The 21,959-nt window shown below is 37.1% G+C and overlaps 1 long non-coding RNA gene across 1 annotated transcript in view; it reads left to right on the forward strand.

Moving 5' to 3' along the window:
* Positions 1-21,959, forward strand: part of LOC125782217 (uncharacterized) — a 530,592-nt gene that overhangs the window by 272,601 nt on the left and 236,032 nt on the right. The gene's annotated exons all lie outside the window — the stretch shown is intronic.

The raw sequence follows: 21,959 nt of genomic DNA on the forward strand, positions 1-21,959 counted from the left end.
ATAGCTTTTACTGTGATTTGCTGGAGGCCCAAAGCTTTAGAAATAACTTTGTAATCTATCCAAGACTGATCGATGAGTTTTCAGCTGTTTTTGAATTTCTTCAGATTTAATTGTTTTTTTATTCTGCTTTTGTTGTCAGACAGGTTCTATTTAGGTGATTTCTTGATTCTACATATTTGGCAGTAATCAGGCCTGGTTGTGGTTAGTAGTGAAACCGAACTCAGCTTTCCATTTCCATTAATTTATGGGGGGCAAACACTTTTTTCAAACAGGGCTAGATTAGTTTGGATAGTTTTTCCATTAATAAATGAAATCCACATTTAAAAATTGCTTTTATATTTACTCAGGTTATATTTGTCTAATATTAAAGTGTGTTTAATTATCTGAAAAAATGTATGTATGACAAAAATGCAAAAATAAAGGAAATACTTAATAGTAATACAATTGAAGCAATTATAAAATGCTAGCTATAGTCCCTGTAGATCTAGTATAGTTAGTGGGTTGGCAGCTAGTCCCAGGCAGGTGGCAGCTGCTGGACAGTGACAGGAGAGCCTGCCAATCAAACGTCAATCAGTGTCAGGATGAACAGGTGGGCAGTCGGTAATTCGGAGGATGGTAGAGAGATGCAATTAGTTCTGATTGGATTTATGGAGAACAGAAAATGTGATCAGATTATCAGAGTGTGACTAATCTGAATAAAACAGCCTAAATAAAGAGAGAGAGCCAGAAGGTAACATAGACACAGAGGCACCCACTCCACCGTCAACAAACCTCTGCTGAGAGGGCTTTACCCTAAATACTGGAATTGTGAGGAGGATTTGATTGCATTCAGCCCTAAAGTAACAAGAGTGATTATTAGTTCTGCCACTCCTGCTCATCCCAAAAGAACCCCACAGCCCAGTGCTGGGGAGCTTTATACTTGTTTGTTTTTAGTGCTGTCAGAATTAACACATGCATACGTTGAAGCTTTTCGTTAAACTGTTACAGGACCGATTTTAGCTTTGATTGCGGCATGCATTCATTGTGGCATTGTTTCACCAAGATCTTGCATTGAGTCTGACTGCTGCACAAAGTCTTCTCCAGCACATCCCAAAGATTTTCAATGGGATTAAGGTCTGGACTCTGAGGTGTGAACAATTCATGTGTGAAAATGATGATCTCATGCTCCCTGAACCACTCTTTCACAATTCCAGCCCCATGAATCCTGACATTATAATCTTGGAATATGGCCGTGCCATCAGGAAAGAAAAAATCCATTGATGGAATAACCTGGTCAATATTCAGTATATTTAGGTAGTTATCATTCTAGACCTGACCGACTGCAGCAACCCCACATCATTTACTTAGTTAAATCCAGGTGTTGCCTTTCTTTTGGCCAGGCAGTGTAAAAATCCATTATTAAATGCTTTAGTCTGAAGAAGAAAAAAAAAATGTGATTCATTGTGATTAATCAGATTAATTTGTTTAATCCATTGCCATTTTAAATCTTTTTGTATCATTAGCAGGTGCTGCAAGTTACTTCAAACAGCAAGTAAACATTAAAAGATTAAAATGCAATAAGTATATAAGGCATGGGTCTGTAAACAGTTGACCTTAAAGCCATTACAGAGCGGAAATTAAATTTATTCATGCTTTGCTGTTTTCTGGCTTAGTGGTTTGGTGCCAGTCAACCGTTGTTGATCATATTTAATGGGTAAACAGGAAATACACATGTTCATTATTATTAGATGAAGCTGAACCTGTCCCAGCGTCTGTATCCCAGCTGAGGTTTAGGGTTTTTCAGTGAGGCTGGTCTTCAGGAAGCTGCACTGTGCTCTGTAGTTTTAGAGAAGAACAGTGTGGGGGAAGCGGCGAGACAGATGCCCAATGGCATCAGACAACACTGCTGCTATATTTGACCAGAGAACTTCCAAAACTGGAGAAAAAATGTTACTGGCACCTCAGAAATGCAATAAAGATGGAAATAACACAGATTTACAACATTCTGTGTTTCATTCTACATTTTAAACAATTTAATCCTAATGACAAATGCTATAACTGAAAGTTCTGCCTTTTATTTCTGCCTTTTTGAAACACTCTTTTACACTGTGCTCTACAGTCCAGCACCCAGGAACAGCGGAATATCCATTTAGGAATCAATAACATTGTTCTTATCATGTCTTATCTGATTGTAAATACTGTAATGTGCATCGGCAACTTCTGAAGCACATCAGGTTAGTTTAGGGATGCACCAGAATAAATGTTTTGCTTTTATCTTTCAGCTGGAAAACAGCCTGTTTATGAATATATAGTGCTTAGTGACACCAAGCATAATAAATCATGCTAAAGGCTGTATTTTATTTAAAATACAAGAGCAAACTGTAAAAATATACTTAAACTTAAATGGGACGGGAGTGTGAGCTGCCACTGCTAAAAAAATTAGAGGAAACACATCTCTTCAGATAAATTGTTCATTTTCCAAGATTTTCTTGGCAGAACATGTTCAGTTACCAGATATTTAGTGTATAATAATATTTTTCACTTTGTGTATTTACCCTATTTTAAAGCGATACATGCGGGAAATTGTGTCTTTACGATTTCCAAAATTAGTCTTGTGTATGTTCACTGGTGGGTTTGAAAAGTAAAGAAAAAATGCGTTCAGGTTGACGTCTGGTTATTATTATCACCACCACTGTAATTAAGGGCATTTTCACAATAGGACTATTTGGTCTGAAAACGTATTCTTGTTTGTTTGTAACCTTAGTGCGGTTTGATTGAGCAGGTGTGAAAACAGTACTCGAGTTCAGATCAATAGAACCGGAACAACACCGGCTAGAAAGGAACTCTGAAGTGGTTCGCTTGTGGCGAAAGTGAGATCTGGTCTCAATCCAAAAAAAGCTATTAATATACTCCTATTGTTTGAGCTAAACTGCTGATGGGACGCAGTTTAATCTAAAATATACATGTCAGATAACACTTATTACCACAGCTATAAACAAACGCTGTCTCTGCTGCTCCCTCAAGCTGTTTACACGCACAGTGTGTGCAGCGTTCACTGCTCACTGCTCCATTTACTACGTTGTACACCTGTGCTACACATTCCATTAAAAAACACTGTGTTTAAAAGCGCAGTGATTAATTTTTTAGTGTTTCGTGTTAAAGCAGCTTCACACTGCACAGGTACACACACTGGAACACAGAATCTTCTCACTATATTTTCTTTTTTGCTCCCGTGCCAGACAGCTCTGACCAATCAGAGGAGACAATGTGCTCACGTGGGTTACTGTTGCGCATTTTGGTGTGTTTAGGTTTATGCCTGTGTGAAACCAAACCAAACAGAGGGTGTAACGCTTCAAATAAACAAACTTATCAAATGATCCAGAAAACACCCTAAAGCAATTGAGTTAGTAGTTAGTTTCTCTGCAATTAAATAAGTTAAGCTAGTTTTATTAAGTATTCATAAAATGTTAAGTATAACGTAATAAAATAATAAAAACTCAACACGGTGCTGTTATCTGTGACCATAATTGGATATAATTTTTATATATAATATTAACATCATCCTTATCAGTACACACAATACATTGAGATACAGATTTCACCTACCATGTAGCAGAGTAAATAAATAACAGAAGAAAATCACAGTTAAAAAAGACATACATAGTACATAAGGAGGTAAAAAATATTTTAAGGCCTTATAAATAAAACAAATCAAAAAAAGTGTTTGGGATAAATAAGTAATTTTCATCAATCAAGAAAGAAATAACAGTTTATTCCCTGATTAGTCTGGGAAATAGCGCCCCCTACAGAGTGAAGCTAACAGAGATTATTGGGCTATTATAAAAACAAAAGAAAATGGAGTATTCAGTATCTATTAAACTCACAGTAACTACATGAGACATTCAGTGTCTAATCTGCCTTATTCAGTATCCACAATAAATGAATTAGTGCCTAGTATGAATTATTGTGCATTATAAGAAAATTAATATCTACTATGAATTATTTATGATCATATATGAATAATTCAGAACCTACTATGCATTATTCTGTATTTACTCTGATTTATTTAGTAACTACTGAGTTGTTCGGAATGTGCTATGAATAGTTGGCCACAGAAGGAAGGGGTTGGTCCACAAAAGAGTCTCAGACCTGGATCTCTGTAAAGCTGCTTTGTAAAAAGTGTTAGACAAATACAGTTAAATTACATTTATTTGTATTGGATTTGATTGTTTCATTTCATTATTCATTGTCTGGTGTTCAATAATCTATAACAGACTGGATTATGTGTTTTTTGTTACTGCTATATAAATAAAAGCCTTCTGTAGATATTTTAACAATTGTAATAGATAATACAGTGATAATATAGAGATTTAGGTATGTTCTTAGCAGCATGTAAATACAGTAGCGTGAAAAATATTTGCCCCTTACAGATTTATTTTTTTATTTTGTAATACTTACATTTTTCAGATTATCAAACACCCTTTAAGATCAGACAAAGATAACCTAAGTAAATTTAAAAGCACTTTTTAAAATAATAATGTTATTTATTAAGGAAAAAAACTATCCAAACCAATCTAGCCCTTTGTGGAAAAAGTTTTTGCGCCCCCATAAATTAACTGTGGTTAATCACACTTTTTGGAAAACTGAGTTAAATTTTACTAGCTTTTTTATTATTAGATTTTTTAATAGAACCTGTCTGACAACATGAAGCAGCTAAAAGATCTCAAAGAGCAACACATTACGCCCGATCTGAAGAAATTAAAAAACAGATTAGAAAACATTGTGATTGTTCATGACCTCAAGCTCAGGTGTACTTGGGTTCTGCAGCAGGACAATGACTCAAAGCACACAAACAAGTTCACCTCTGAATGGCTTAAAAGCCAAAATCTGATTGAGATGCTGTGGATGACCTTAAACAGACTGTTGATGCGTATAAACCCTCCAATCTTGCTGAATTAAAACAATTCTATAAGAAGAGTGTGCCAAAATTCTTCCACAGAAATGTGAAAAACTCATTGCCAGTTATCAAGAAAGCTTGATTGCAGTTGTTGCTGCAAAGAGTGGGTAAATACTTTTTCACACTGGGCTTGTGGTTTGTATAGTTGTTTTTTTGGATAATAAATGAAATCATAATTTTAAAAAGTGCTATTATATTTACTCTGGTTATCTTTGTCTGATATTAAAGTTTGTTTAATAATCAGAAATGATCTATATGACTAAAATACTTTTTCACGCCACTGTATATTCCAGCTTCATTAGTCTCATAGCCCCAGTGTTTAAACGAATGATGCATACTTTAATTACTGAACGTTTAATAGGGTAAGTGGGAGATTGGGGGTATTTGTATTTACCACATTTACTATAAATCATGCTTTAACAGTTTAAAAAGGCAGGCTGTGTATAATATGAGTGATTTGAAAGGATTTTGAGAATAGAGCTGGAAGAGCAGGAGGACAGGGTGTTAGCGTCTGTATTAGAGCATGAAATTAGGCCTCATAAATGCCAGCTAGCACTGCACATTAAAATTAAATGAAACAGCCCTGCAAACGAGGGCGTTTAAAGAGCAGTGTGTAAGATTTTTATGTTTAAACTTTATTTAATGATATTTACAACATCCTAAAAAAGGCTTCTAAATGGAAGTTTAAATTTGAAAGTCTTAGCGGCTGTTTAAAGTGCCAGTATGATGGTTATTTACGATGTGTTCTCCTGACTAATGCCACGTGTCTACAGACCAAACAGGAAAGTGTATTAATTTACAAACAGTAAATGAATAGCATCTATAAAAGCTTTCTGCAGGGGATTCTGTGGGCCAGTTTATCAGTTTGATGGACGTAAGTACAACTATAATGTAAATGCTACTGTATAAAGTATGGCGTCACATCAAAGTTGGGGGCACAAAAATACCAGGTGAAAAAAATTAATAAATAAATGAACTTCTCGTGAGCACAAATGTGAAACTAGCCAGCAAAAAAAAGTGAATCGTGTGCGCGCTGAAGAAAATGTTGCTTTTGACATTTTGGGGGCGGGGCCAGGGTCACCTCCCTCAGCGAACGCTATTGGGTGATATCTCCAGGGTTTGGGATAGACTGCCTACCTCCACAAGCCAGAGGAGGGCGGAAAAAGAAGGATGGCAGCCAGCAGGAGAGTTAGCTAACTGGCTATGCTAACATCCAAACAGCCCGCTCTCAGGCTCTGTCTACCCGGGTTTAGTGCCCGGAGCAACCTGCTCTGTCTGCCCGGGTTAGTGCCTAGAGCAGCACTGGTCTCTATAAGCACTGAAGCCGGGCAGACAGATCTGGCGAGCCGATCGCTCCAGGCGAGAGCCAGGCAGACAGAGCGGGTCGCTCCGGGCACTAAACCCAGGCAGACAGAGACTCTCCTGCCGTCCTTCTTTCTCCGCCCTCCTCTGGCTCTTGGAGGTAGGCGGTCCATCACGAACCTTGGAGATATCAGCCAATAGCGTTCGCTGAGGGAGTTGACCCTGGCCCCGCCCCCAAACTGTAAAAACCACCCCTTTCAAAACTCTAGCACAAAAAACTCAGTCGAGCACAAACTGCTGCTGCAGGTAATTGACACAGCGCGCAAGAAATAAAAAGCACCCGAGAGGAGAAAAATGAAGCTTGAGAGCAACACTTTCTTCACCGCGCACACCATTCCCTTTTTTTTGCTTGTTAGTTTCACATTTGTGCTCACGAGAAGTTAATTTACACACAAACATTTTTTTTTCACATGATATTCACCTGCTCATCCGACTTGTATTTTTGCGCCCTTGACTTTTGACATTGATGTGACGCCATAATAAAGCCTGCTTATTTCAGCAGGTCTGTATTTAGTAGCCTAAAGATTTTAATAATATAGAGCCTCATAATGCTGATCCATCACTCAGACACTGATAGGAATGCTGCGGGTACAAAGTGAGCTAATGAGGGCAAACCGGCACTAACTAAAGACTTAAGATTTATGATCTACTTTGTGTACTTACTTTTACATGAACAAGCAAAAACATGTCAATGTAGTCATTCCCCCCAGGCCACCTTCACTTAGGTAAAGAGGAAAACCCATCAGAGAAGGCCTTAAGCATTTTAAAAAACTGTAATTAATTGTAAATTTCACATAATGGTTATATTTCTGTAATATTTTTTAATTGCCCATTTTTGTACTGGCATAAAACAGTTAAGCCAATTATCCAATCAGTAATTTTTGTTTGTGTGGTATCTAGGTGGGAGGACATAGCCTCATTGCTTTCAGATTGGTTGGGCCTTCAAGTTCTGGGGTGAAGCCCTAACAGCCTGTTTAACCAACAAACTGTTTAAATATAATGTGACACTGGAATCAACCAATCACATTTTGACTTGCAGGTGGTGGGACTACTTTTGTGAGGAAAAAAGACATAACAATACATCTTCTGGAAAGCCTATATAATCTCTGACTGTGAGCTGGACGCAAAAGAAGGCGGTGCTATTAAAGGAGAAATTTGACTTTTGTTGTAGTAAAACATAATAAAAGGTACTTATCTTTGATGAATAGCCCACCTCCTCTCTCCTACAGCTTTCTGAGAGACGGTAATTTTATGCTTTTTGCTGTTTTTCTTCAGCCATTCAGAGGTGAACTTGCTGGAGTGTTTTGGATCATTGTCCTGCTGCAGAGCCCAAGTTCGTTTCAGCTTGAGGTCACAAACTGATGGCAGGGCATTCTCCTTCAGGATCTTTTGGTAGACAGCAGAATTCATAGTTCCATTTATCACAGCAAGTCTTCCAGGCCCTGACGCAGTATAACAGCCCGAGACCATCACACTACCACCACCATGTTTTACTGTAGGTATAATGTTCTTTTTCTGAAATGCGGTGTTACATTTATGCCAAATAAAATGGAACACCCACCTTCCAAAAAGTTCAACTTTTGTCTCGTCAGTTCACTGAGTATATTTCCAAAATTCTTGGGGATCCTTAAGATGTTTTCAGGCAAAATTGAGACGAGCCTTAATGTGCTTTTGCTCAGCAGTGGTTTTCATCTTGGCACTCTAAATTCTACTCAAGTCCCTTTATTGATAGAGCACTTGTACTTTTACTCAAGTCTGGGTCTGTAGTTCTTTAAACATCTCTGTATATACAGCTCTGGAAAAAAATAAGAGACCACTTCAGTTTCTGAATCAGTTTGATTTTGCTATTCATAGGTATATGTTTGAGTAAAATAAACATTGTTGTTTTATTCTATAAACTACAGACAGAAAATGAGAAATCTCTAAAATAAAAAAAAGGATGCAGAGCTTTCAGACCTCAAATAATGCAAAGAAAACAAGTTCATATTCATAAAGTTTTAGGAGTTCAGATATCAGTATTTGGTGGAATACCCTGATTTTTTTTTTAATCACAGTTTTCTTGCATCTTGGCATCATGTTCTCCTCCAACAGTCTTACACACTGCTTTTGGATAACTTTATGGCTTTACTCCTGGTGCAAATATTAAAGCAGTTCAGTTTGGTTTGATGGTTTGTGATCATCCATCTTCCTCTTGGTTATATTCCAGAGGTTTTCAATTTGATAAAATCAGATAGTTTTAAGTGGCCTCTTTTTTCCAGAGCTGTATGTGCTTTTTTCCTGTGTGTAGATCTAGCGCAATTTCTTAAGAGGCTTTGGCCCCATCCTAGGTGAGTTACAAGTGGGTCAGAATTATTTTATGTTTTGAGCAAATTAAAGTACTACATAACTTACAAAGGTTTTTGGGAAATGGTTGTAATTTTAAGAATGTTCTGTCTGTATGTATGAGGTTTTGGGAAACATACTCCAGATTGGTAACATCACGCCATGCCTGAGAGTCGGGGCATTTAAAGGTTCTTTGTGTTTGTATTTTTGGATATTACAAATCAGAACATTTAAGAGCACAAACCAAAAATCAACATCACACAATAAAAGGCATTGGGAAACGGCGAGAGCCGCCGGGTCGTACAGAAACACGATCGCTGCTTCCTTTGTTGGTTTTTGCCAAAGTTCCAGTTGGTGGTTTTTCCCCTCCTAATGACAGGGTATGCTGATTAAAAGGCACTGCAGGGTTGTGTAACTGTGTGTGTGTGTGTGTGTGTGTGTGGACTGAACATGAAGTGTTTATACTGCAGAGAGTGAAATATTCAGAGAGACAGAAAGAGGTAGAAGACAGAAAGAGAGAGAGATGGAGAGTAGAGGTGTGTTTAAAAAATTGATTATTCGATTTATATCGCCCTTCATTTGAATTATCCGATATAGATTAATATAAACCCGAATCGATCTTTAGAATTAGCCCATTTTTCCTGTTTATGAGTATAGTTTTAACGTCTCGCTTTTTATCTTATGAGACCATCCTTGTAAGCACCGCCCTCTGGCTGGGGTGAGCTGGAGCATGAGAGACGGCGAGGCGAGAGACGAGAGAGTTTCTGTAAAAATGAAAGTAATATTCTTCTGTATTTCCAGTCACTGCTGCCTGTGTTTATCAAATTAGTACATTTAACACTGTTTTAATTTTTCTTTCCAGTGTTGTTTTCACCTGTATGTTATTTAAACCAAGACCTGACCGGCTGAATCCACTGTTAGCTTAGCGGGTTAGCTAAATCATCGGGGAAGCTAATCCCCCTTCAACCGGGTTTCCTAACTCGCCGGTGAGCTATAGCAGCATCAGGCAGCTGTAAAATGTAACAGGTTTAAATGTTAGCAAGAATAATTGTAGGTTAACTTGTAACTAAGTAATTTAATGTTTAAATAGACGTTTCAATGAGGGAAAACAATAGCAAAGCTACTGCGCATGTCTGTTCCTTAGACGCTTCCGGTGGCGCTATTTTCAAATATCCAGCTGTCAAAATGACGAGCGCAAATCTCCCGAACACAGAGCAAACACGCTATAGTCAGTAATTAATTAGTGATCAAACCTCTTCTCCTGATCCTTTTGATAAGGATATAGGAGAGAATTTTTTTCCCTCTGATTTAAAACGCTTGCCAGAAGTGACCTACCCAGATTGTTGACGGGGGGGATGGAGGGGCGGGGGTGGCTAGGTGCTCTGACTGTAACACTGACACTGTCTACTGCTCTCACTGAGGCGGCTCAGGGATTATGTCAAATGTTCATCACTTTTTGAAAAAACCCAGGACACCCGGGACAGGACGTGAAATACGGACGTTTGGTCACCCTAAGTGAAAGCGTACCGTAGTTTGGGTGGATATAATTACTTTCTCAGTGGAAAAGTTGGAAATACTTGTGCCTATAGTAGAGAAGGCATCACTATAGTGTATTTTGAGGTTGGAGCAAGTCAAACGCTATCCAACACATACTCTGCATGGTTTGTAGATAAGAAGGAGGGAGAAGTTGTGAGCGGACCCTGTAACTGCATGGCAGGTTAGCAGTGTGAAAAAAGAAAGCACGCGTGTTTACTATGGAGGACCAAAAATGACAGTAGAAGTATAAAGTAGAATAAAGTACAAGTAAATAAATGCACATTTAGAAATAAAAAAATATATATAAATAAATTAATTATACAGTTATTTGTGCATGTATTTATTTATATATTTATTTATTTATTTATTTATTTATTCATTTATATGTGCATTTATTTATTTATACTTATGTCATTTTTGGTCCTCCATAGTTTACTTGTTCAAAGAACAATTTGACCTGATTTTCAGTGGTTGTGACTCTCAGATAAGGGGAAGTTTGCAGTCATGTTGCAGCACTTCTTGTGGCTGTGGAACAGTGTGTAAGGGAAGGTGTAAATTAAAAAGTTACGTCCACTGTTTTGAACGCTGTTTACCGCTAAACGGAAGTGTCCTAGGAACATCTACGTCACTTCCTACGCTTATGAATATTCCTCTGAAACGGTATATAGTGAAATTATTATCGTGTTCTCTATGAAGCGCTGTTACTAATTCAGATTATTTTGTCCCCAGGAAACACAAGGCTCTTATAACGGAGAAGTGCTCAGCTCAGAGCGGCTGCTTTTTTCTTTAAATTTAATAACGTTTTTTTTCCTTACATTATTAATTTTGCTTGTTGTGTGTTTATAGTCACTTTGCTTATTATAGTATCACATCTGAACTAGTGGGTATGTGCAAATAAATACATTTATGAAGCAATTTATGTTCAAAGCTTTATTAATGTTCTGGACCCACATTATATTTTACCCACACGTAAAAAAATTGAGTAAAATGGCCATTACAAACCTGTATAGAGATGTGAAACACTGTGTCGCAATTATCTAAGCTACATAAAATAATAATAATAATAATAAAAGAATGTAACAGTTGTGTTAAGTCTGTATAATATACACAGTAATATTTTAATAATACAAATTTGAGAGTTCCTTGTATAATTATGACATTTCTTATTCAAAATAAAATTTTTTATTATAACCAAAGTTTCCTTAAATAAATCAAAATCAAATCGAACTGGGAAATCAGTGGTAAGACCCACCCATAATTATGTTATTTTTATGTTACATAATTAGTTTTGTAAAAGATATTATTAAGTAGATATTGTTCACAAATTAGATTAAAGTTTTCTTTCTACTGAATGACTGAATTGCTTCTAAAAACAAACTAATTAAATGTTAACAATTTATTTTGTTTCAGTAGTATATTCCTAAAATATAAATCATCAAACAGTCCTAGAAAACATATATTAATAAACACACATTTAACTTAACTGACATTGTAAAAAAATCACGGTGGCCTTAGTCTATATAAACCTTTTCCGGTTGTTATCTGTCCTAAAAATCAGAGCTGTCTCTGTGTACAATCAACCCACATTGCCTCCACGCTGCATTCATACGCTGTATTTCTTGGCCCACATTTAATTACAGCTTAAAATAAATCACCAACATCCCTCCATGTAATTCAATAGCTGTGAATTCTGGGCGGAGGGTTAGCAGGAAGTGAGGATCTGGAAGACAAGCTTTCTGTAAGGATCAGTGTCTGACAGTGCCGGTGGATTAGGAACGGATGTGGGTGGTATTGCCAGTTGGATTGGCACCAGGGTATCTTTGGGCACAGGCTGCATGGGCATCAGTGTCAGTATCGACATTCCGAACAGATCTCATTGCTTTACTCCGCAATAATTTGAGATCTTAAGAAAAACTAAAGCTTAATATACACTGAGGTGCAAGTTTGATATGTCCACTTACATAGTACACACATTTATTTACCGTTTGATCAGAAACGAATACTATATATCGCCATAAACTTTGGCCACCTTATCAGGAACCCCTACAATACCTCATAGCTTCATTCACTTATACTTAAAATAAAACATTTCTGTGCTAAAATATACATATACACTGAAAAAAAGATGCTTTGGACCAGCCTAAAAACACTCTAATTTGTTACATTTAAATATATGTATATACTTTTACCTAAATGTATGCTTTATGGGGCTCCGAGTGGTCCAGCGGTCTAAAGCGCTGCCATTATAATCAGGATGTCGCCGGTTCGAATCCTGTTTATGTATCTTGCCATCGGATGCTGGAGCCCTGAGAGAGCAAAATTAGCCTTGCTCTCTCTCTCTTTCTGTGTGGGTAGATGGCACTCTCTCCTCACATCACTCCAAAGGGTGATGTGGATCAGCACAAGGCTGCATCTGTGAGCTGATGTATCAGAACCGAGTCGCTGCGCTTTCCTCCAAGTGTGCTGTTATGCTTCTCGGCAATGCTATAGCATCAGCAGCAGTTCAAAAAGAAGCTGTGGCTGACTTCACATGTACCGGAGAAGGAGGCATGTGCTAGTCTTCACCCTCCTGGTGTGTTGGGGCATCACTAGTGATAGGGGGAGTCCTAATGAGTGGGTTGGGTAATTGGCCGTGTAAATTGGGGAGAAAATAGGAAGAAAATAGAAATAAAATTCTAAAGAAAACAAAACAAAGAAAAAAGATTATTTACAATAAATCACTCATTCAACCATTACATAAACTTCCCCCGCTAGCTAAGAGAATGTACCCTGAGGGAAACAACTTTACAACTATGGTGAGGGAGGTCACATTTTATATGCAAATTTTGGTGACTGGAACCAATGGGAAGAGTGTGAAAATGACTCACAGAAAAACTCCAGGAGGAGTGATCAAATCTGAATTATTACTTATGGCTTCAAGTAAACCTATTATTTTGAGTAAAATCATTTATTTTAAGTTGTTTTAATGGGGTATTTTTTTGCTTTTAGGCAAACTAAAAAAATAGGTTTGATCTGGAAATCAACATTTTTCATTTGACCCACAAAAAATCAGTAACATGATCCTATCTTTTTTTCCAGTGTCATGTAAACTAGGCATTATAATACAAACAGTAACTTAATTTTAGGCCCCCTGGTTGCAGAAAATAACTGTCCTTTGGCCTCGTCTAATACTATGCATACTGCAAATTGCACCTTTAACAGGGGTTTCTGATAAAGTGGCCAAAGATTACTAAACAGGAGTCTCTCAGTGTAAATAATGTGTGTAAATGTTCTCAGTGGTGTTGAGCCGTCAGTCTCAGAGTGTTTGAAACAGCTCTATTTGTGTTTCTACTCATATTTATTTCCGAGATACTTTGACCCCAGATATAATGTAAGATGTTACACACTGACTGAAGAATAAAACAAATGTCATGAACTGCCTTAGAGGAACGCTCGAGTTCTGCTGAGAGAAAAAGCCACGTTCAGATTCATCCATCATGCCTGTGTCTCCTCTGAAAGGTTCTCTACTAATTGAGTTAGAAATCCAATACTGTCAATAATAAAGTGATTTCAGATGCGTGATGGTTAACCCCCGTACCCCCCCCATCCCTGCCCACTTCAGCCCCCTGTCACCTCCCCCTTTCTTCACAGAACTAGACATTTAAGTGATTACGAAGACGCGACTTGTGTATCCTTCGATGCTCTCGTTTCACATTTTTGTTTTATGAAACAAATACACATAAATACACGTAAATATACATAAATAATATATTTATGTATGTGGAGAAATGTAAAAAACACACACGCATGTTGCACCACAATCTCACCATGTGACGTTTGTATATGACATCACCATTAAGCCTTATTGGTGTGTTCCATATGTATGGCTATAGAATAGGCTACCGAGAAGTCTTTACAGTGGTATGAAAAAATTTGGGCGCCTGTGATAATTTTCATGATTTTCCTTTATAAATTTGTTGTTTTAATCAACAAACAGAGTGGCTTGAGGTATGCTAAAGCTAAAGCACATTTGAACAAGCCAGCTTCATTTTGAATAAGGTTCTGTGGACTGATGAAACTGAAATTGAGTTATTTGGAAGGCGTTTTTTTATGCATGGAGGAAAAGGAAAAAGAACACAGCATTTCAAGATAAACACTTAAAGCTCCCCACAGTAAAATCTGGTGGTGGTTCCATCATGCTGGGGGGCTGTGTGATCAATGCAGGTACTGGGAATCTTGTTAAAATTGAGGATCACATGGATTTCAATCAATATCAGCAGATTCTTGAGAACAATGTTCAAGAATCAGTGAGAAAGTTGAAGTTGGGGTTGGATACTTCAACAAGACAACGACCCTAAACACTAAACACTGCTCAACATCTACTAAAGCAGAGAAACAAGACAACGTTCTGGAATGATCATCTCAGTCCCCAGACCTGAATATTATTGAAATCTGTGGTGTGATTTAAAGCAGAGATATTCATGATCAGAAACCTGAATCAAACCTGACTGAACTGGAGATGTTTTATAAAGAAGAATGATCCAAAATACCTTCAACCAGAAGCCAGACTGTGATTAGAAGCTATAAAAAGTGTTTAAAAGCTGTTATTTCTACAAAAGGAGGATCTACTAAATAATGATGTAATTTTAGTTTTTGAGTGCCCAAATTTTTGCGCCTGCCCAATTTAGTTTAAAGAATTATTGCACACTTTCCGTAAATCCTATAAACTTAATTTCACTTCACATCTGCTCAAATATCACTGTGTTCTTCTGCTATATGATATATTTAACTGAAATTGCTGATAATCAGAACATCCAATGATTTACAAAGGAAAATCATGAAAAAAAAAATCATACCACTGTATAGGACGTCCTACTGAGGACCTGTCTTTCCTTGACTGCTGCCTAGTCTTTGGAACACAGCTTGTCTGTCCAAAAGTATATGGACACCCTTTTGATTGCTTTAGTTCAGCAGTGTAATGTTGCACTCTACCTCCATAAAGAAGCACTGACCAATAGAATGTAATGGAGCATCTGTGAGCCCAAGGTCACCCTGCCTAATGCCAGGCGTGAGCTCTGGAATGATGGAGCTCCATCCAGAACCTCTGGGATGAGCTGGTGTGGCAGAACTAATCCTTCAACATCAGTACCAATGGAAGAAGAATCCATAACCGGGCTAACAGTTTCACAGTGGCACAGAATGAAAACAGTGACCCCTAATTTTTTAGGAGAAATGCTTTAGGTCCATTAGAGCTGGGCGATATGGGCAAATTTATTTCACAATATATTTCGGTCGATACAATATGATTTCGATATTGATATAAATACTCTGAAGGCCTCAGAAAAACTGCTAAGAATCCCTGCAATGGAAAACTACACTACTGTCTGAAAATTTTATCTAATCTTTGAAGCCTCCTATCACAAAAACATATGTAATACTTTAGAAATAAAAAATGTAAAAATAAATCAATGTTCACTTTTATTTGCATATAGCAAAATAAAAACATGGCATCCCTGTTAAACATAAACCTATAACCTATATACATATTACAAATATAAATAACTTTACATTACAACAGAGGCAGAGCTTCTTATTCTTTTGTAAACAAATTTAACAGATCAAAACAAAAGTGCTTCAACCAGGATAAGGAATACAAAAAGCCTTTTTATACATAAAACAAACATGATATCCCGGTCAAATAAACAAACCTATAGGTTTTATCAACTATAAATAACTTAGATACAACATAAGCTACAAAAGTGCTTCATCCGAATAAAGTAAATAGTATATGTAGTGGAACTGCTTGAGGTGGTGGAACAGATTAGATGTATTACCTCTGCTAGTTGGCACCACTCCCCGGCACAACTTTTGCTGAAGCCTAAAGTTTATCAGACCTTTAAAAGCCGAATCATTAAATTAAACCTGCCTGCCTCAACTATCTCTTCTGTTTTATCACTTGTGGAAGCGTCAGGGGCACTAATTCTGCATCTTAAATGTCCCATGCTTTAGCAGAGCAGAGCCAAACCTAGCCTAGTATAGCCTAGCCTATCTGTCTACGTGCCTGTGTGATTACGTCATCACGCACTGACATAACCCGGCTACGGAGGCTGATTTTGTTCAACTCTGCAGCAAAATGACAGTAAAAACGCCTGTCCATGACATATTCTATAAATAATACATATCGATATACCACAAAAATATCACCATTATTGAAACATTTCTTATCACGATAAATAACGATATTGAATTATTGTACAGGCCTAAGGTCCGTATTCGATTGAGTGGGTTGGGCAGCTCCAGCACTAGGACTGACTCTTCTCAGGGTTACGGGGAAGTTTTTGGGCCCGTCTCCTGAAGCTAAAATCACAGTCTAGTCGTCTCAGTGTCACCCACCAGCTCTAACCCATAGACCTCCATTTCTCGTCCATCACGGAACAAGTACGAGTCTCTAAATGGAGACTAAAACCACAGCCAGTATAAAACCCTATTGTTCTCTCAGGCCCCAAATCACAGCCTCCCTGCAGCCTCAGCGAGCTCCTCCGCTCCGGAAGGACCGCGCCGTCCAACTGTAATTTAAAGCCATGTAGCTTCAGAAACACAGCCTGAGCTGCATGAATCACTCTTGGAAAGAGTTGTGTCGCTGAGGGCACGCGCTGGTCAGCGGGTGAGAATAGCTGCAGCTGGAGAACCGTCCAAATACGCCGTCATCTTTTCCCTATAATCACTTCATCACCATCAGTCCCATTCACGGTACCTGCAGTCCAAACACGCCAGATTATAATCTATAGGATTTACATTAGAGAGACAGACAGAGTGTGTGGTGTGTGAGTGCGGCATGCGGAGAGAGAGAGAGACGGCTGAAGAAAGAGAAAAGTAAGGAAAGAGAGAGAGAAAGAATGTGAGAGAGAGAGAGAGAGAACAGTGTCTCTTACATCTACTGGTATTAAATTGTACACAGTTTTATCTGCTCAACTTTCATGTAATAATATACATTTATTCCTGCATCTAAGCCCAAAAACACATTCCAAAAAGAAAAAAAAATAAAGTATTAAACAGGGATATCAAGGATATCAAGTGGTTAAATGTTTCAGGTGTTATTTTTTCCTTTTTGTACCTCGAAAAAAAAAAAAACGTATTTTTGCACCTAACAGCCTGGAGGGTCCTTCTATTTTCTATTCTTTATCTATTCCTTCAATGAAGATTTGGAATACTATTTTATCTGACCTTTAAACATAAGGCTTGTGTTGTGTACAGCAAAGTTGTAAGTGGTATTAGTGAATATAGTAACTCTGTATTGTAGTAGAGAAGTGGGCGGAGCTTCTGGACATGGTGAACATAAGGCTTGTGTTGTGTACAGTAAAGTTGTAAGTGGTATTAGTGAATATAATAACTCTGTATTGTAGTAGAGAAGTGGGCGGAGCTTCTGGACATGGTGAACATAAGGCTTGTGTTGTGTACAGTAGTAAAGTTGTAAGTGGTATTAGTGAATATAGTAACTGTATTGTAGTAGAGAAGTGGGCGGAGCTTCTGGACATGGGGAATATAAGGCTTGTGTTGTAGTAAAGTTTTAAGTGGAAAAAGTGAATATAGTAACTCTGTATTGTAGAGAAGTGGGCGGAGCTTCTTCTGGTCATGGTGAATATAAGGCTTGTGTTGTGTACAGTAAAGGTGTAAGTGGTATTAGTGAATATAGTAACTCTCTATTGACACATATAGTAACACATTTGATACAGACTACAGATCTACTTCCCATCTTTACTCCTCAGAGACTTTGAGCTTGTCGAGTATAATTACCTGTTGAAACCGCTGGAATATAATCAAGAGGAAGATGGATGATCACAAGCCATCAAACCAAACAGAACTGCTGGAATTTTTGCACCAGGAGTAAAGCAGCATAAAGTTATCCAAAAGCAGTGTGTAAGACTGGTGGAGGAGAACATGATGCCAAGATGCATGAAAACTGTAAATTAAAACCAGGGTTATTCCACCAAATATTGATTTCTGGACTCTTAAAACTTTATGAATATGAACTTCTTTTCTTTGCGTTATTTGAGGTCTGAAAGCTCTGCATCTTTTATTTTATCTTTTATTTTAGCCATCTCTCATTTTCTGTGAATAAATGCTCTAAATGAAAATAATTTTATTTGGAATTTGGGAAAAATGTTGTCTGTAGTTTATAGAATAAAACAAAAATGTTATTTTACTCAAACATATTTCTATAAATAGCAAAATCCGAGAAATTGATTAAGAAACTGAAGTGATCTCTTATTTATAAGTTGAGCAGGCTGCAAAATTGAACAAGTGAATTTAACAAACACTGTGTTTTTGTGTATTTTATACACTGCAAATACGTATGTAGACAAAATTAAATAAAGTGAGTAAAGGAGACAGAGACAACTATAAACAGAAACAGTTGGAGAAAAGAGAGATGAGAGTTGGAATAAGAGAGAGAGCGAGAGAGAGAGAGAGAGAGAGAGAGAGAGAGAGAGAGATGTACACCTGGGTGCTGAGGGGTGTTTGAAGTGTGCAGGTGAATAGTGGTGAATAGGTGAATAGAGGCTGGTGAGAGAAGGCTATTCTATCCTGGGTGAGTCAGTGGAGCTGTAGCTGCAGGCGAGGTGGAGCCGATCTAACCCCCACACTCTGCCCCACCTCATACCTCACACACCTACCTCACACACCTCACACTCTACCAGTGATGTCAGTAACGCGTTACTCTAATCTGACTCTTATTTTCAGTAACGAGTAATCTAACGCGTTACTATTTCCAATGCAGTAATCAGATTAAAGTTACTTATCCAAGTCACTGTGCGTTACTCTCTCTCTCTCTCTCTCTCTCCACCTCACACACACATACACACATCACGTAATCCATAAAGTAACTAAGTTTTTTTTAAGGAGTAATCAGTAATCGGATTACTTTTTCAAAGTAACTATACCATCACTGCTCTAGGCTGTGTCATATATGCTTATCAGTTTAACCCTCTATTGTTTCCTGGGCTTGTAGAGCTGATGTCATGTAGGATTTTCTGGTATGAGAGAGGCAGTCAGACAGCTTGTCTTTCTTAAAGCTTTTCTGAATTCGTTTTTTTTTTCTGTTATGATCAACAGGAAGCCAGGTATGCGCCGGTCGCTGTCGACGTCCAGCAGGGATGACATTATTCGCTGGTTTAAAGAGGAGCAGACCCTCAGAGTTTGTTTACAGCAAGGCGAGAGTCGAGTTGCCCCCTGGTTTCATGGTGAGTTCAAAGTGTGGGCCATCTGTGAGCTTTAATCCAAGAAAAACCTCTCTCTCTCTGTCTAAGTGTTCTGCTACTGGGTTTGTTATTAATGCTATTTCTTTATATTTGTTTGCAATATTACTAACATAATAAATAATTATCTTACAGTCAATAAATTGAAATACGTGATTAAACGTTTTTGATTTGAGCTCTTTCTCTTTGTACACAGGTATTATTACTCGTGAGGAGGCGGAGGATTTGCTGAAGTCAGGCTGCGCTGGAAGCTTCCTGGTCCGTGTTAGCGAGAGGATCTTTGGATATGTTCTTTCTTACAGAACATAGTCTATGACTCCTGCAAGTTTGGGCAAATTTCACTGTATTGTTTATTTTATATTAATTGTTTTTTTTATTCATGTTTAAAATTAAATTTCTCATAATTTTCCCATAATGCCAAAACAGGTCCACTACCATTTGAAAGAGTCTGTCCTAGACTATGACTCCTGTAAGTTTGGGCAAATTTCACTGTATTGTTTATTTTATATTAATTGTTTTTTTTATTCATGTTTAAAATTAAATTTCTCATAATTTTCCCATAATGCCAAAACAGGTCCACTACCATTTGAAAGAGTCTGTCCTAGGCTATCACCTCTGCAAGTTTGGGCAAATTTCATGCTTAAAATTAAATTTCTCATGATTTTCCTATAATGCCAAAACAGGTCCATGACCATTTGAAAGGGTCTGTCCTAGACTATGACTCCTGTAAGTTTGGGCAAATTTCACTGTATTGTTTATTTTATATTAATTTTTTATTTTTTTTTTACTCATGCTTAAAATTAAATTTCTCATGATTTTCCCATAATGCCAAAACAGGTCGATGACCATTTGAAAGAGTACAACATAGGCTATCACCTCTGCAAGTTTGGGCAAATTTTTACTGTATTGATTATTTTATAATAATTTATTTATTTTTTTTATTTATGCTTGAAATATTTTTTTTTCATGATTTTCCCATAATGCCAAAACAGATCCATGACCGTTTGAAAGAGTCTGTCCTAGGCTATGACAAGTTGTACTGTTTTGTTTATTTTATCTTATCTTCATTTTGTTATATTCTATTTTTATTGTATTATTTTATTTTGTTGTCTTACTTTATTTATATATCTATTTTAACAACAGCTCTTGGGTGTAAACTGAATCGTGAGATCACAATTTCGTTCCACCTCATGAACCACATGTGATACGAATGACAGTAAAATCTCCTTGAATCCTTGAAAACAGGTCCAGTACCATTTGAAAGAATCTGTCCTAGGCTATCACCTCTGCAGGTTTGGGCAAATTTCACTGTTTTGTTTATTTTTAATACTTGCTAGTATCAGATGTAAATTCATTCTCCAATAAGCCATCACAGGGCCACTGTGAGGCAGTCCTATCAGTTCCTCAGGCTATCAGCACTGCGTATTTCTGCAGGTTTCACTATAGATAGCCCCTTGCACTTGAGGTATTGGATTTAAGGTGATGGTTTTAAACTCACACCCCCTGTTTCTAGCACAGGTGTCTTTAACAGGTGATTTCTAGACTAGACTGTTTAGAAATATGCTGAGCAGTTTAATGGTGGAACAGTTAAGTGGACCTTTTTGTTTTATTTGTTTTGGCATTATTGGAAAATCATGAGAATTTTCATTTAAAGCATGGATTAAAAAAATAATAATAATATAAAATAAACAATACAGTAAAATCTACCCAAACTTTCAGTGGTCATAGCCTAGGACAGACTCTTTCAAATGGTAGTGGACCTGTTTTGGCATCATGAGAAATTTAATTTTAAACATGAATAAAAAAATAAATTATATAAAATAAACAATACAGTGAAATTTGCCCAAACTTGCAGGAGTCATAGGCTAGAAAATACTCTTTCAAATGGTAGTGGACCTGTTTTGGCATTATGGGAAAATCATAAGAAATTTAATTTTAAGCATGAATAAAAAATAAAAAAAATTTATACAAAATAAACAATACAGTGAAATTTGCCCAAACTTGCAGGAGTCATAGCCTATGTTGTACTCTTTCAAATGGTCATGGACCTGTTTTGGCATTATGGGAAAATCATGAGAAATTTAATTTTAAACATGAATAAAAAAATAAAACAAATGAATATAAAATAAACAATACAGTGAAATTTGCCCAAACTTGCAGGAGTCATAGCCTATGTTGTACTCTTTCAAATGGTCATAGCCCTGTTTTGGCATTATGGGAAAATCATGAGTAATTTAATTTTAAGCCTGAATAAAAAATTATAAAATTAATATAAAATAAACAATACAGTGAAATTTGCCCAAACTTGCAGGAGTCATACCCTATGTTTTACTCTTGGACAGCCTTAGCCTTGGACAGACTCTTTCAAATGGTAGTGGAACTGTTTTGGCATTATAAGAAAATCATGAGAAATTTAATTTTAAACATGAATAAAAAAATAATAATAATAATATAAAATAAACAATACAGTGAAATATGCCCAAACTTGCAGAGGTGATAGCCTAGGACAGACTCTTTCAAATGGTCATGGACCTGTTTTGGCATTATGGGAAAATCATGAGAAAATTTAT

Source organism: Astyanax mexicanus, chromosome 16 (assembly GCF_023375975.1).
Source record: "Astyanax mexicanus isolate ESR-SI-001 chromosome 16, AstMex3_surface, whole genome shotgun sequence".
NCBI lineage: Eukaryota > Metazoa > Chordata > Actinopteri > Characiformes > Acestrorhamphidae > Astyanax > Astyanax mexicanus.